We start from the raw sequence: 15,200 nt of genomic DNA on the forward strand, positions 1-15,200 counted from the left end.
CAGGCAGCGATCAGCTCTGCACCCGCTCCCGACCGGCCGGACCGATGGGGAGAAAATTCTCCCCATGAGGGGGCTGGACAGAGCAGATCGGGAGAAACTGTTCCCCCTCGTAAAAGGATCAAGAACGAGAGGGCACATATTATGCCTTGTTCCTTGCAATCTGAGGAGTGCAGCGGACATCCCTTCCTGATGTTCCCGAGCTTGCCTTTTCAGCTCCAGCCACCGGGGTATGACTGAGTCCAGAGGCTCCTGACCTGGCTCGGACTCAGCAGATTTCTAGCATCCAGCTAGAAACTCTGAGTGCCGGAAACCAGGGGAGTTCCTCTGCTGCCTGCTGTGGATCCGACAGTGCGATGTGCTCACCAGATTGTGGCCCCGGGGCTACTCTAGAACTGAAAGAGTTGTTCCACCCGCCAGTCACAATGGCAGGTTTTTGTGCCATCTTGTCCCATTCGCGGAGCGTCCCAACTCATTATTAATACATTCATGGGAAACACACCGGGTCGCTGGCTGGGCAGCCTCTGATTCTCCCGCCCCACCGTCACCTCAGGACTTCAGTAATTTGGGCGCCAAATTAATAGGGCGTCCCCGCATGAACTAGCTCTCTCTAAGGCATCGGAAGCTGCTAGAAAGTCATGGCCGCCAAAGCGGAGGAAACATGCTGCCTCCAAATTTAGCGGTACCTCCCTGGAGCGCCTACTGGATGCAGTGGTGTGTCTCTCTGCACTGGTGGAGGGTGTGGGTGAGCGCTGTGACAGGTCTTCAATGAGGGTGTCATCAGATTCTTCTTCCGAGGTGTCTTCGGGGCTTGAGTCGAGGACCTGGCTCATGGACCCACTTGGCTGCTTTCGAGATGTGCCTGAGAAAGCGAGGAGGGATAATTAGCGCATGGCAGGGGACTGTGGAACAGGCAACTCACTCACTGCATGGTTGGCTGATGGACGTTGCATTGCTGGATCCTGACTTGGTTGAGCACCGCCGACCTCACCATTAGCACAGGGACGGTCCAGATCGTCGCCGGCCAGTTGGATGACTCCATTTTCAAAGTCTTTGAAAACCTTGATGTCAGGCATTCCTCCACCAGTCTGCGACCTCTCCATTTTGTTATGTGCCAGTTTGTCCTACATGAATGCAGATGGAGAGAAAGTAAGCAGGACACCTGTTAGGCCAGATGAGAAGGGTGTCTGGCATGTGGATGGTGAACGGTGCCATGGATGGGTTGAGGACACGAACGCAGGGCAGATGAAGGTGTGTGTGAGAGGATGAATGGTGATGTCCCTTGAACTGGCAGTGAGTGCGAACCCTGTGGATGTGTGACGGGTTTGTGAGAGTGTGAGTTGAGAGTGATAACTTACCCTGGCGGAATGGAGGAGGTGATTCATCCTCTTTTAGCACTGGGTGGCTGTCCTCTGTTGCAGGGCGTGGGCGCTGACCACCACCTCTCATGCTGGATTGGCGACCTTGCTTGATGGTTTCCACGCAGAGCAGGGATAGGCACTGGAGGGAAGCATCCCTAAATTAGGGGGCAGCATCTTTCCTCCCTTTGGCGGCCATGACTTTCTAGCAGCTTCCGATGCCTTCGAGAGATGGCTAGTTCATGCAGGGACGCCCTTTTAATACGGCACCCGGATTACTGAAGGCCTGAGGTGACGGTAGGGCGGGCGAATTGGAAGCCGCCCCACCAGCGATCCGGCATGTTTCCCGCGAATGCATTTAGTAATGAGGCGGGACGCTCCAGGAATGGGACAGTACAGCGCAAAAACCCGCCATGGCGACTGGCGGGTAAAACAACTTTTCTCACGCCTGCTGCCACGCTTAGTGCCAATCTGGGACGATGCCGCCCATGAAGTGGATGAAGACCGGGCGGAAAAGTCATGTATTGTCCAGCTCACTGAGTAGGTCACCCAGTGGATCTATACGTTAGAATAATCAGTCATTAGCAGGCGTTTAGCAAGATCCTGCAGTTATCAGGCACTGTTAACAAAGCCTAGTAGTAATGCCTGGAAGCAAGAATTATAAAAGGTCGTGTAAACTGTGAGATTTTGAGAAATTTCCCTTGGTTCAGGAGCTCTTCCGGGCATGCTGGGATAAAGGTGTTTTTACTCACTTGAATCTCAGACTTCAGAGTGGCTTTTTCTCCAAAACACTACCATTCTATTCTCATATTCTCTCTTTGTTAGTATTATTTTCCCTGACAATTCTAAGGCTGGATTTTCGACACGACGGAGATGTAAAAACCCCAGAAATGGCTAAATTTTCTATTCCCACCCCCGAAACCGGCATTTCCCATCCTCATGGTGGGGGGGCAGGACCTGGAGAAGGGCCAGGATTCATGCATGTGCGATTTGCGGAGACAGCTGGCCACTGAAATCTCTACCTGCCTCCTCTGAAGTGGGATTTTAGAAGAATAGCAGTGTGGAATCTAGAGTGTGCAGGTCAGACCATGTAAGAGGAGGTCTGGACCTGGAGGATTCTTATGGAAAACCCGGGTAACCTTTTGGAGAGGGAAGGTCCCAGGATGCCTTTGGGAGAGGTAAGGCACCCTCTGGGATTGTTAAAAGTGAACATGATTAATCACTTTTTAGGCACAAACTCATTGGAACTGTGAAGCTGTCAAAGAACTATCCAGCTGTCAAGGAACTGTAAAAGGGCTGTCCAGTTGTCAAAGAACTGTCTAGCTGTCAAGGTACTGTTAAAGAATAGTTCAGTTATCAAAGGACTATCCAGCTCTCAAACCTGTCAAAGAAATCCAGGAAGTGTCAAAGCCATCAAGGGACTGTTCAAGAATACTAAGTGAGTTCGCATGGATGGGATAAGGGCAAAAAGTGGTGGGTGGGAGGTCATGAGTTAGCACTAGGTTGGCATAGGGGGTAGGTAGAGGAGTACTATGTTGGCATGGGGTTATGGGGTGTGTAGAGCTGCACTAAATTGGCATAGGGGCCATGTGGGTGGGCAGGGACCATAGGTTGGCATGGATAGGGCATAGAGAGACAGGCCTTGCTCCCAGCCCACCTCTGCACCCGGCAGCCTGCACCGGGAAATCTCCCAACTCAGCGAACCCAACCTGGGAACAAACATCTGGGCCTGAGTCTCTGCAGTGGGACTTGAACCCACAACCTTCTGACTCAGAGCTGAGAATACTACCAACTGATCACAGATGACACTTATTAAATACCAACAAAAAGGGGGAGAAATATAGAGCCCTCTATGCTTTCATAAATATTCAGTATTACATGTGGTAGTAATATTGAACACTCTTAACCTATGCTTTACTACAGCAGCTGAATAATATGCATAACTTCACATGGACAAGAGTGAGGAATAATGACATTCAATATAATTTGACTATCTTTCCTCATACCTGAAAGGTCTCAAGTGTCACAGCTTCTTTGTAGGGCATGAAACATCGTTTACAACCATAAAATCAAACTGACAACAGGATGTGTTAAAAGGTGACCAAGCAGCACATCAGCCTTCTATCCCTTGGAATCATTTTGCTTGACAAAGGATTATTTGGTCCTCTCAGCACTTTAATGAGCAGCCTGTTTCTACAATACAGCACTGAGCACCTAAAACATACCAGTGTTATTTCATCGACATAAATCTTCTTCATGCTGATTTTGAATGTCACTAAATTAACAAATTAAGTTGACAGAACCCACTTTACATTCCAAATCACATTTATTATGGAGGTATGTTTAGCCTTACTTTAATGCAGATCTAGATGTTAACCAAATGCCATTTAAAATTTTGAGCTTAATTAATTCTCCCACACCCCCCTCCCCTTGACATTCGTGTAATTGTTCAGGTTCTTGGTTCTGCAAGTTAATTCCTATTTAGTCAGTTTTGTTTAAACCAAAAATGAAATCTATGCCACACAGAATAAATTTAATTAACAAACAAGAGAAAATAAAAATTCATCAATTGTTAATTAATGCATTTGGAGAGTAGCACAGATGTAGAGTGAGCATTAGTACTTTCACTAATCTGAAGAGCTCTAATTGCCATTTAATTAATGCACAATTCTCGATTCATTATTACCGTTAAACAACACCTCTGAGTATTCAACGTCGGTTTCTAAAGAAACACATTTCCTGTAGCGCAGTAATATGTGTTCCATTAAACTGTCAGATAATGTCAGCTGCCTGCTAGCGTTAAGACTAGCCTAACTGTGATGGCAGAAGGTTAATCAGCAGGTAGGAATGGTACCTCTCGAGCAGTTAAACGTTTGCTTATAAGTAGTCCATATTTCCTATCTAAAGCAAGAAAGTAACGGAACAAACAAATGTCATTGAATCTGCTGAGCCCACTACATCCAGCATACTTCATACCTCAATGTGTTATTGTCAACTACACCTCAGTTGACATTGGCCCAGAATTTCCTCGCAGTGTGCCCCGCCAGTTAGGAAGTCTCCCGCACTGTTCAGCGCAATAAAACATTTGTGCCACAAATTGCTCATTGTGCGATCTGATAAGGGGGGGGTGGGGGGCAACAGGGTGTCCGGGTCCTCAGTGAATGAAGGGGCCAACGGTGTATCTCATCAATCAATGATATTTAAGGGATGAGAATGAGATAGCAGCCCGGTAAAGGAAATAGGGAGAATTAGAGTCACATTGAGCACTGGAAGAGAAATAAAGAGAGACAGGGAAAGTAAGATTGGTCCAGAAGAGAAAAAGTGTCAGATGTAATGCTATTTTTGAAAATTAATTAAATTTATGCTTATGAACAATATGAAGGGTTCCTTTTCTAGGTCTCTGCAGTTTATTGGCATTGCAGGAACATAGAGCAGGATTTTTAGATCAACGTGTGGGTGCGATCAGCGGGCCTGGGAGCGGCCGTGGAACAGACCACCGCCCACGATCGGCCCCCCCGACCGCGATTTCATGCTGGCTGGCTGGCTGATTTCACTCGCTGAAATGCTCAGCGCTGCCGGGGTCGGGGTGGGGGTGCTGACATAAGCATGGGCGTGGGGGGGGGATGGGAAACGTGAAATGAAAGCTCTCTGAAAGCAGAGAGCTGCCCCAGGGAACCGAAGAATTTAAAGCCAAGAAATAAACATTTTAACATCGGGGAAAAAATACCTCCACTCACCAGAATCAGTCGCCTGAACATATGCATGGTGAACATTCTATCCATAGGTTTTTATTTAATAACGGAAACCTCAGCCTGCCCTTGGATGAGGTTTCATCAAAAGTGCAAAGTCTGCCTGGCAGATTCACCCATCTGCCAACTGTAAGGTTAGGTGGACCACGAAAAATCGGGTACAATTGGAACATTAGTGAGCTTAATTGCCCTCTTAATTGTCGGTGGGCGCTCTTTTTCGACACTCTCGCGCACCCGTCAACTGAAATATTCCTCAAGTGCAGGATGACGTCGGGACGCTTGCCCGACATCATCGTATGCTATTTCACGCTCGAGCGGGTTGGGCGCACGCCAAGCTAAAAATTCCACCCATAAAATCTCATTAAAAGCATCCTTCCATTGTTAAATACCAGCCCTAGCTTAATGGAGTGGTAGTTCATGTGCCAATGCAGCAGTTTCTTTCCTGAACCCCATTGGAAAGTTGATGGCCAGTCACTACTTTTGCAAAGCTAAAAACGATGCAGCCCAAGTTAGACATTTGGGGGGTGGGGGCGGGGGAGGTGGGGTGGTATTTCTTCCTCGACGCAAGTTGTTGGACAGTTAATGAAAGGGAATGCCACAAAACCTATCACTATTTTGCTAGGAAATTCTGGCTCATCTGGTCCTAACCCAGGTACAAATTAGCAGAGATGTGGATGTTTAAGTCGACCTTTAAAGCCTCGAAAAATCCCTCCAAAAATGGGGATCAATTTATAGCGGAGAGTCAAAGTAAACCATCGACGTGGGTCTGGGTGCTCTCCATCTTTGTCATTCGCCATGCGCAGCCTGTTCTGTGTGGGCATGTCTTAAACTCTTAAATCTTCCAAACACAATCCATATCTCCTGCTTCACCCCTGGGACCCAGTCATAAGTCGAACATGCATTTGCGGGTTGAAAATTTGAGGCTAACTACTAGTCTTAGTATAGCATGTCGTAGCTGAAAAGGGTGGCCAACTTGTACGTTGAGTATATGCAAAAACACGGTTTTTGGGGCCAGAAAAATGGGGTAGTCTCATGCGCTACGATCTATGGTACATCTAACTTCTGAGGAAAGAACATACTGGTGAATTGTCACTTCCAACGTCTAAAAGCAAACGCCATGCTAATCAATACAAAATCATTTGATTTAACCTGATGCACTACTCAAGTGATGTTTATGTACCCTCTTGGGCCAAATCCATAATAAATTTCTCACTATCCCCTGCAGAAACCTGAGGATATGAGTCTGATATTGCAATCTTCAAACTTGACTGGTTCCATTCCACAGACAGCGCTCCTATAACCTCAGCAAGCCCTGACTTTATACTATCTCCAGTACTCCGTCTCACTTTCTTTCAACCTATGATGATTAATATTAATCTCGTGCAATTTTAGTTCTGTAGTACGATTGGGATTCAAGAGGAGCATTAGTGCTGGAGTAAGTGCTTGTACAGTGCATACCTCTGAGTGTACCAAAGCGTTTAAATCAGAGGGATCACGTTAAAATGAATCTCATGCTCAAGTGTTTTCCTCTGAGAATTTAAAAGTCTCTCATTCTATCATCAGTTTCAATGCTGACAGGTTTCAATGTTATAAAATGGTAAAATTCCTCACGGAGTCCTTCTGCAAGTTAGTACTGGCTTTGCAGAGTTCATTGACGTATAAAACCCAATTGAGATATTATATTTTATCCTGGGGCAGGGATAAAAATAAAATAACACATCCTGGTCTGTTTCTGCAAGATAAATACCTCAAAGCTGAGTCCTGGCTAGCAGATGCAACTCTTCGGGGTTTCATTTCATTACGAACCTTCCAGATTGTGAAAGGGAGCCCAACAATAGGAAAAAAGTCTGAAATGTCTGTTCTGACTTGAACCACTGAGGGGGGGGACATGAAAATCTTTGTACTCAACCAATGCCACGGTTCCCCTTCAAAGAGCAGTAGAATCAGAGCCAAGGCATGACAATTAAACTAATGCTTTTAGCCCTTGACTATTAAATTGATTTATCTAATCTTGTTTCCTTTCTAAGTTAGGAAATATTCAGCCATCTGGTTAACAATCTATGCTTAACAGGAGAGGTGGTCATCGCTCATTGATCAATAATATAACCATCTGCACATCAGAGAGTCACTTCTTCCACAATTCAGGATTCGTTTCACACTTCCCAAGTTGGAAGCATTGAAGGGCAGGGCCATTGGGTACCCCATGCCTATGACGACTCTTTGAAAGAATTGTCCAATTAGTGCTTCTTCCATGCTCTTTCCTTGTTACCCTGCAATTTTTGTGTTTTCAATTCATTTATTCTTTTTCATCCAGTTTGCCTGTTGAAAGTTAGGATTGAATCACTTCCACTGCCCTTGCAGCCAGTGCATTCCAGATCATAACAACTCGTTGCGTCAACAAATTTCTCCCCTCTGGTTCTTTTGCCAATGACCAGTTAAACTCTGTGTTCTCTGCTTACTGCCCTTCCTCCCAGTGAAAACAGTTACTCCCTATCTACTCTACCAAAATCCCTCAAAACTTACCTCCTCAATCAACCAAGTCCTCACCTTGATTAAGCTGCCGGGTCCCTCGATGCTCAGGAAACCCTGGCAACAGCAGCTATATTTGAAAAGCTGAACGACAATGAGGTTCGTAGCCTCATTATCATATTTAGAGTTCCAGCTCTCCTCCTTGGATCTAGCTGGTCGTTCAGTAACCTTCCAGCCTCAGTTAAAGCTGGAAGTGAGCGGGCTGGACACGGGTTTGGGTCTGCAAACAGGTTTTTGAGATGCTAAGCTCCCATCCAACCCATAACCACCCTTTTTTTAAGGTTAAAATTCTTTCAAAATAGAAGGAAGCCAATTGGCTCATTGTGCCTACATCTCTTTAAAAGATGCACATCTCAATAAATTCCAGATCATTCAAACTTGTTTCAATGTCTTCTCTGTTAATTTAATTCACCAAGTCTATTCTATTCAATTTTCCTTTTCACTCCTTGATCCCTAATTTTTATTTTATATCTCCTGATATCCAAGCTCTTCACCCTACTCCGTGGGTTGTTTGAACTTTAAGGGCAGAATCTTCTGGCTGGCATGTGGGTGGCAGAGTTCGCACGCCAGTGCTTAAAATATCACGGGCTGATGTCGCGCGAGCATCCCGACATCAGCGCGCAGCATCGCGATGTTTCGGTCGGCGGGCCATTAAGTGACCAATCGACCAGGATTTTTGAGGGGCCCGTGCGAATTTCGGCTCGGCGCACGAGTCCAACGGGCAGGCGGGTAAGTGATTTTTTTTTTTTACAAACCTCATCCAATGGCGGGATGAGGTTTGATATCGGAATTATAAAATTGTAATAAAGTTTTTGTGTATTTCATTAACATGTCCCATCTCGTGTGACATTTTCACATGAGGGGGACACGTTAATGATTTTAAAAAATTTTCTATTTTTAAATGTTTCAGAGCCTTTCAGCGCTCTCCCTGAGGCAGCACTCAGCCTCAGGGAGATGTGCGCTCTTTCGTGCGCATGCGCTCTGACAGTTGGGGAATGCCCCCCCTCCCCCGCACAGGAAGTGCATAGCGATTCCTGTCGGGCGACACGCTGGGCGGACCTTAATTGGCCCGCCCACTTAAAATGGCGGCGGGGCCTGTTTTGGCGGCGGCGATCAGCTGCCCGCCCGCCCACCCATCAAGGGCAAAATTCTGCCCATTATGTCAATTTCTTTCAATTACATAACCGCAACATCTTACTTTCTTTCCCCACATGAAAAGATCTGAACTCCTTTAGCCTTTCGTTATAGCTCAAACTCCTAACATACCTGCAGTGAGTGGGATCACAGAATCATGGATTGTCCTGGTGCAGGAGACCATTCAGCCCATCGTGTCTGCACTGGCTCTCCGAATGAGCATTAGACTTTAGTGCCATTCTCCTGCCTTTTCCCCCGCACCCTTACACATTGTTTCTATTCAAATGAAAATCTAATGCCCTCTTGAGTGCCTCGATTGAACCTGCCTCCACCACACTTCCAGGCAGTGCATTCCAGACTCAAACCACTCGCTGTGTGAAAAAGTTTTTTCTCATCTCACATTTGTTTCTTTTGCAAATCATTTTAAATCGTGCCCTCTCGTTCTCGATCCTTTTATGAACGGGAACAGTTTCTCCTTACCTACTCTATCCAGCCCCCTCATGACTCTGAACACCTCTATCAAATCTCCTCTTAGCCTTCTCCTCTCCAAGGAGAACAGTCCCAATCTCTCCAATCTATCTTCATAACTGAAGTTTCTCATCCCTGGAACCGTTCTTGTAAACCTCTTCTGCACTCTCTCCAATGCGTTCACATCCTTCCTATATAGTGCCCAGAACTGTACCAAATATTCCAGCTGAGGTCTAACTCGTGTCTTATATAAGCTCAGCATAACCTTCCTGCTCTTGTACTCTAAGCTCCTATTAATAAAGCCCAGGATACTATAGGCTTTATTAACTGCTCTCTCCACCTGATCTGCCACCTTCAATGATCTATGCACATATACACCCAGGCCCCTTTGCTCCTGCACCCCCTTAAGAATTGTACCCCTTATTTTATATTGTCTATCCACCAAAATGCATCACTCCACACTTCTCCACATTGAACTTCATCTGTCACCTATCTGCTCACTCCGCCAACTTGCCTATGTCCTTTTGAAGTTCTATACTGTCGCCCTCACAGTTTTCAATGCTTTCAAGTTTCATATCACCCGCTGTACCAAGTTGAATGTTTTATCTCCGCCTCCAAATACAAAATTAAGTCAACAGGATTTTTAAATAAGGTAATCATTAACACTGAGAAAAACATGAGAGCACATTGCTTATAGTGCACTGTCCTGGAGATTGATCTTCAATTACTGGAGAATCCGGGCCAATCCTGGAGGGTTGGCAACTCTAGTACCCCAACCAAACTAAATGTTACTGTGGACTGCGTAACATCACACATTATTACATTAATGGCAATGCATGGAAGGTAGGATGCAGATCACCCGTGATTTCACTGAATGGTGTAGAGGGTCAAGGGGCTGATTGGCCCACTCCTCCTGTTCTGATGGATCCTTAAAACTGTGCTCATCGAATATCGTTGAGCCATTATATCAGCACTTCATATTTTACTCAAAAACACGCCTGTCCTTTTTTTTTCTTGAACTTTGACTTTGTCTGTTTTAACTTTTCATCCCTTTTGAATGACAGCAATTCTGTAATTAATGTTTCATGTTTTATTCGAGGGAGAATGCAGTGCTAATTATCATTCCAAATTAGCTCTGCAGGCCGACTGCACATAGACATGATGTCAGACTGTAAGACGTGACTGTTCATTAGGATCAAAACTTACAGTACATCATATTGAATTCTTTCAAAGTTTCAAAGGATTAGTCTGAAATATATAAGCCAAGAAATTGGACTGCTACAGTCATATGAACTCTTAATGAATTCCTATCAAATTCTCCCTTCTTCTATTTTAACTGAAGCCATGACCTGTTTATTTTAAATGGGATAATACAGCAGGCTAAAGAATTTGATATGGTTCCATAGTATATTATTAAAGGCTCTACTCTCTCACTGTCCTTAAAGAGGAATCAGGCCCCAGTGGCAAAGAGATTCCTTTCATTAAATTCCTCCCAGTCTAATTGTTGTTCATTATTATTCTAATCAGAGCGGGCTGCGCTCATCATGTTGGGCTAAATGGAGTGTCGTGATGTTTTTTTGTTCTCCCTTGCCACCAATGATCGGTAAATGATGCTATCAAAGAAACACAAACTTACCTCATGACAATTCCTTAATCGCCCAAAAATCTATTCAATGTTTAAACATCAGATTGCCTGCAATAAAAGTCACTCAAGTTAGAAGACTAAGGGGTGATCTAATTGAGGCGTTTAAGATAATTAAAGGAGTTAATAGGGTAGATCAAGGAAAACTATTTCCTTTGGTGGGGGGGAGTATAGAACAAGGGGGCATAACCTTAAAATTAGCTCTCGGCTGTTGAGGGGCAATCTCAGAAGGTACTTCTTCACACAAACAGTGTTGGAAATCTCTTTCCCAAAAACGCTGCTCAGGCTGGGCGGGCGGTCAATTGAAAGACTCAAAAAATTGAGATTGATAAGACTTTTGTTCGGCAAAGACACTCAGGGTTATGGAACCTAGAATTACGATCCAGATCGACCATGCACAGTGCAACAGGCTGAAAATACTGAATGGCCTACTCCTGTTTCTAATTTTATTCCTTTTCTCCTTCCCAAACCTTTCCATCACCATCATGAAAACTGATTTTTCTGTACGCTAGAAACCCGTGGCACCGACGATCATCCTCATTAACTGAGTGTTTCTACTTCAAAGTAAGCCTCCAAAGACAAGCGGTCAAAATAAGTGAGCACAAAGTCTTCTCGCCATGGGGTTAATAAACAGATCACACCTCTTAAAATAAACCAAAGGGACTTGAGATTCCCAACAGCGTCTGACAGGGAAAGATAGGCTAAAATTTCAGCTGCTGATAAGGGGGTGCATATCTTTTTTCCCCCCCAAACGCTGGACTGAATTGTGCTCAGGTATTTGCCACAGTTTGTCAGAAAGGAATGTTCTCCAGGAGGAATGACTGAATTTAAAAGATTATATTTGTCAAGTAAAACCATTCCTCTCACCTAAACCTGTCACTTTTACCCAACAGATTCTGTAAAACTTTTGTAAAAAATGGATGCGTGTTTCCTTTTGCCAGAAGTTACCACATGGTTCTCATTTAGCCATCACCAGTGCCAAGAAAACAGTTTGGCTCATAATTAACAAAACATCGAATGGGGGAGGAGTTTTAATGTGTCTCATAGTGAGGCCAGGATTTTATACTGCTGTCGCCCTGAAAACCCATTTGGATCGAAAGGATGTCTTACTCAAAGGCTATGGTTTTGTATCCTGTTGATTTTCTCCATTAACCTAACGGCAACTCTTTTTTTAAAAGTGAGGCATCACAAAACTAGTGAATAGAAACACAAGTGTTTTTGCTTCTGGACTCAGCAGCCGATATATGCAGACGCGATCAGCTCGCTCTCAATCACCAGCAAAGCGAAGGAAGGAATCATCAACAGAGTCATCAAAAGGCAGCTATTCACAAGTAACCTGCTTTACCAAGGCTCAGTTCAGGTTCTCAAGAGTCATGAAGCTCCAACCGGACCCACCGCAACAATTGTGCTTCTAAGTACGAGGTACAGGTGAGGTACTCGGCAATGAATAGCTCAATTTACCCTCAAAGACTCACCATCCACAGGACTCAAGCCAGGAGTGTCACTGGATACTTACCTGGCTGATGCAGCCACAGCAATATTCCAGAAGTCCCACAATCCACCTGACTAGTGCCCCTTGGCAAGAAACTCATCGGGCGGATGATCTCCTGGGACCACCAGAAGCAGGAAACTGGGAGGGTAGAGGAACTTAATTTTGCGCGAAGCCAAAAAAAAATCAGCCTCCCGGCGGCAGGTTGAAATTTAGCAATTATCTTCTCAGGGCTTTAAAAGAGGCTTGAACTTTCCAATGAGCAATGTCAGGAGGCCCTTTTTGTACACATTAGCAAGTCATGGTCATTAAGAGACCAGCTCACCAGAATTAAGTTCCCCCTCTAAGTTAAGTTCCCCACCAGTGAGAAGTTAGACCTTTCACATTCATGACTGCATATAAGGGGCATGCGCCTGGCGAGGGAGACTTCTTCCATCATTAACGGTGAGGTGCTGCTGCATTGTCCTCTTTGGGGAGCGTCTGTAAATGCCAGCCTATGTTAGAGAGTGGGTGGTGGCAGTACAAGCTGTGTAGAGAAAGGGAAGAAGGATTAGCGGGGAAGGGCGGAGCAGTGGCTGGGAGAAGGTGGAGGGGGTAGCGCAGGCTGTCCGGGTACAGTAAATATGGCACCAGGACCTTCGACCCCGCGAGGCAACGACTTCCTGCCTGCCCCTACCCCCAGATTCACCGAGTTCCTTGCGGACGCAAATTTAATGAGCTGAACAGCGCAAAATCCCGCAAGGCCCGCCATCCCTCCCCTCCACCCCCAGTGGATATCAGTCCACCTTCTGCTCCTGCCACCGGGACTCCAGAACAGGAGGTTCAAGCCAATATTACCATCACCTGTACACCGTGCATGCCGTACGTATGATCTGAAGGATGGACTGCAGTAACTCACCGAGATTTCTTTGACAACACATCCCATCTCTGTGACCTTTACACTAAGGACAGCAGTAATAATATCACGTTAACACCATCATCTCTAAATCGCACAACATCCTGGCACAGAGAGTTGGAACTATCGCTTCACTGTCATTGTGTAAAAATCCTGGAATTCTCTAACTAACACCATTATGGGCGCACCACTGCCAATGGAGTGGCTCAGATATAAGAATGTAGCCGAGCATCAATTTCTCTGGCTCTGCTACTACGTGAACACAGTTGGGTAAGTGTTGCAATGGCGGAAACATAGCAGTGTGTCAGGCAACTGCTGTGTCAACCAAATTGCCTGGAGTGACTTGGAGAGAAATAATAACAGGATTTTACTGGTAAGTTCAAAGAACTAGTGGATGCTCCATTTTTTTCCTTTTTCACCATCAGTTTTCTCTATCCTCTCATCTACAACTGAACATAGGGAAAGACAAGTCAACAAGCCTGTCCCACACGGTCATCATGACCCACGATATTCACTAGCGCGAGGAGCCCCATGCACCCTCCCCCCCCACAACAATCCCTCACACCAGCCGTCATGCAATCCTCAGAGAAAGGGAAAGAAAAGAAACTAGTAAATAAAAATTAGGCTAATTGACCGAAAAGAATCTAGGGAATTCACGAATGCTCAGAATGAGTTCAGGAGGCCACAATAACGATGAGGTATACACCCAAAACCCTAGATTTTGTTTTGTATGCACTGAAATTAGCCACAGCAAGGAACTTGTCTCGCACCTTCATGAACAGTTGCAGCAAATTCACATTCACCACATGAGCCTGTAAGTTATTCCGAGTGTTTGTAAACCTCTGCGCAATGAAAGACTTCCAGACACCTGATCTATTTCTATGCTTGCATAGCTTACATAGCTGATCCCTTATATTCCCCATCTCTCTGGTTTAAATAGCTCATCAGCTCAGGCAGAGCCTGGTCCCTTCATTATTTCACATATTTCAATTAGATCACCGCATTAATACACACTTCTCTCTGTGAAAAGACTGAGCCCTCTAAGCCTATTGTGATAATAAAAGGCTTTTAGAGTCAGTACATTCTGAGGGAGATTCTGTTGCCTTTTCCAAGGCTTCTGCATCGTCCATCATGTCAGGTATCCAAAACAGGATGCATTAGTCTAGATGTGCACGGACTGGAGTCTAGCACAAAGACATCACGGGCCAAATTTAGAAATGGTCAGGGAGGTGAATTGGTGCACAATTTTCCAACACCAGACGGCGTGCCAGTTTGCCACCCTGTTCCTGCCACAACAGAAGCATGGTATAGCCGATTAAGACACTGAAACGGCCGACTAAGGGCACAATTCAGTCGGGGCCTCTGCCAAATCACAGCTAATCTCCTGACAGCAGACCTGGGGAGGGGGGTTTTGGGGGTGGTGCCAGAGCTCAACCTAACATTTTTAACAACCGCCCACCCCCCACACCCCCCCACCCCCAAAATCATGGTGGCCGTGATAGTGAGACGACCACAGCTGCGGCCCATGCCTGTGCAGGCAAGATAGTGGTCTGGCAGCTGTTCGAGATATAAACTTCAGCTTCCTTTAAAAACTCCTCAGAGGACACCACCACCTTGAGGTGCCCTTCCGCTCTCTCTCTCTCTACTATCTACATTGGCAGCTCCTACTTCTGATGGTGGGCTGTTGATTCTGTCAGGACTGAAGGGCCTCCTATTGGCAATCCAGCCTTTGGGAGCCTGTCCCACTGTCCTTAATTGGATGGTGAGCACACAACCCGACCACTGATTGGCAATTGGTCACAATTCGAATGAAGAGGTAGAAATGCATAAAGCTGAGCACTGGCTGTTCTTCTCAGCTCCAAATGAAGGTAAATTCTTTATTTTCTCTTGTACTGGAGTCCTCAAGATCCCCTGGGCCACTTGACAAACAGGACAGGTG

General features: G+C 45.5%; 1 protein-coding gene across 2 annotated transcripts in view; it reads right to left on the bottom strand.

The window, feature by feature from the left end:
• The window catches only part of nrxn3a (neurexin 3a), a 1,687,706-nt gene that overhangs the window by 1,164,150 nt on the left and 508,356 nt on the right, over positions 1-15,200 (bottom strand). The gene's annotated exons all lie outside the window — the stretch shown is intronic.

Source organism: Cetorhinus maximus, chromosome 18 (assembly GCF_964194155.1).
Source record: "Cetorhinus maximus chromosome 18, sCetMax3.hap1.1, whole genome shotgun sequence".
Classification (NCBI taxonomy): Eukaryota; Metazoa; Chordata; class Chondrichthyes; order Lamniformes; family Cetorhinidae; genus Cetorhinus; species Cetorhinus maximus.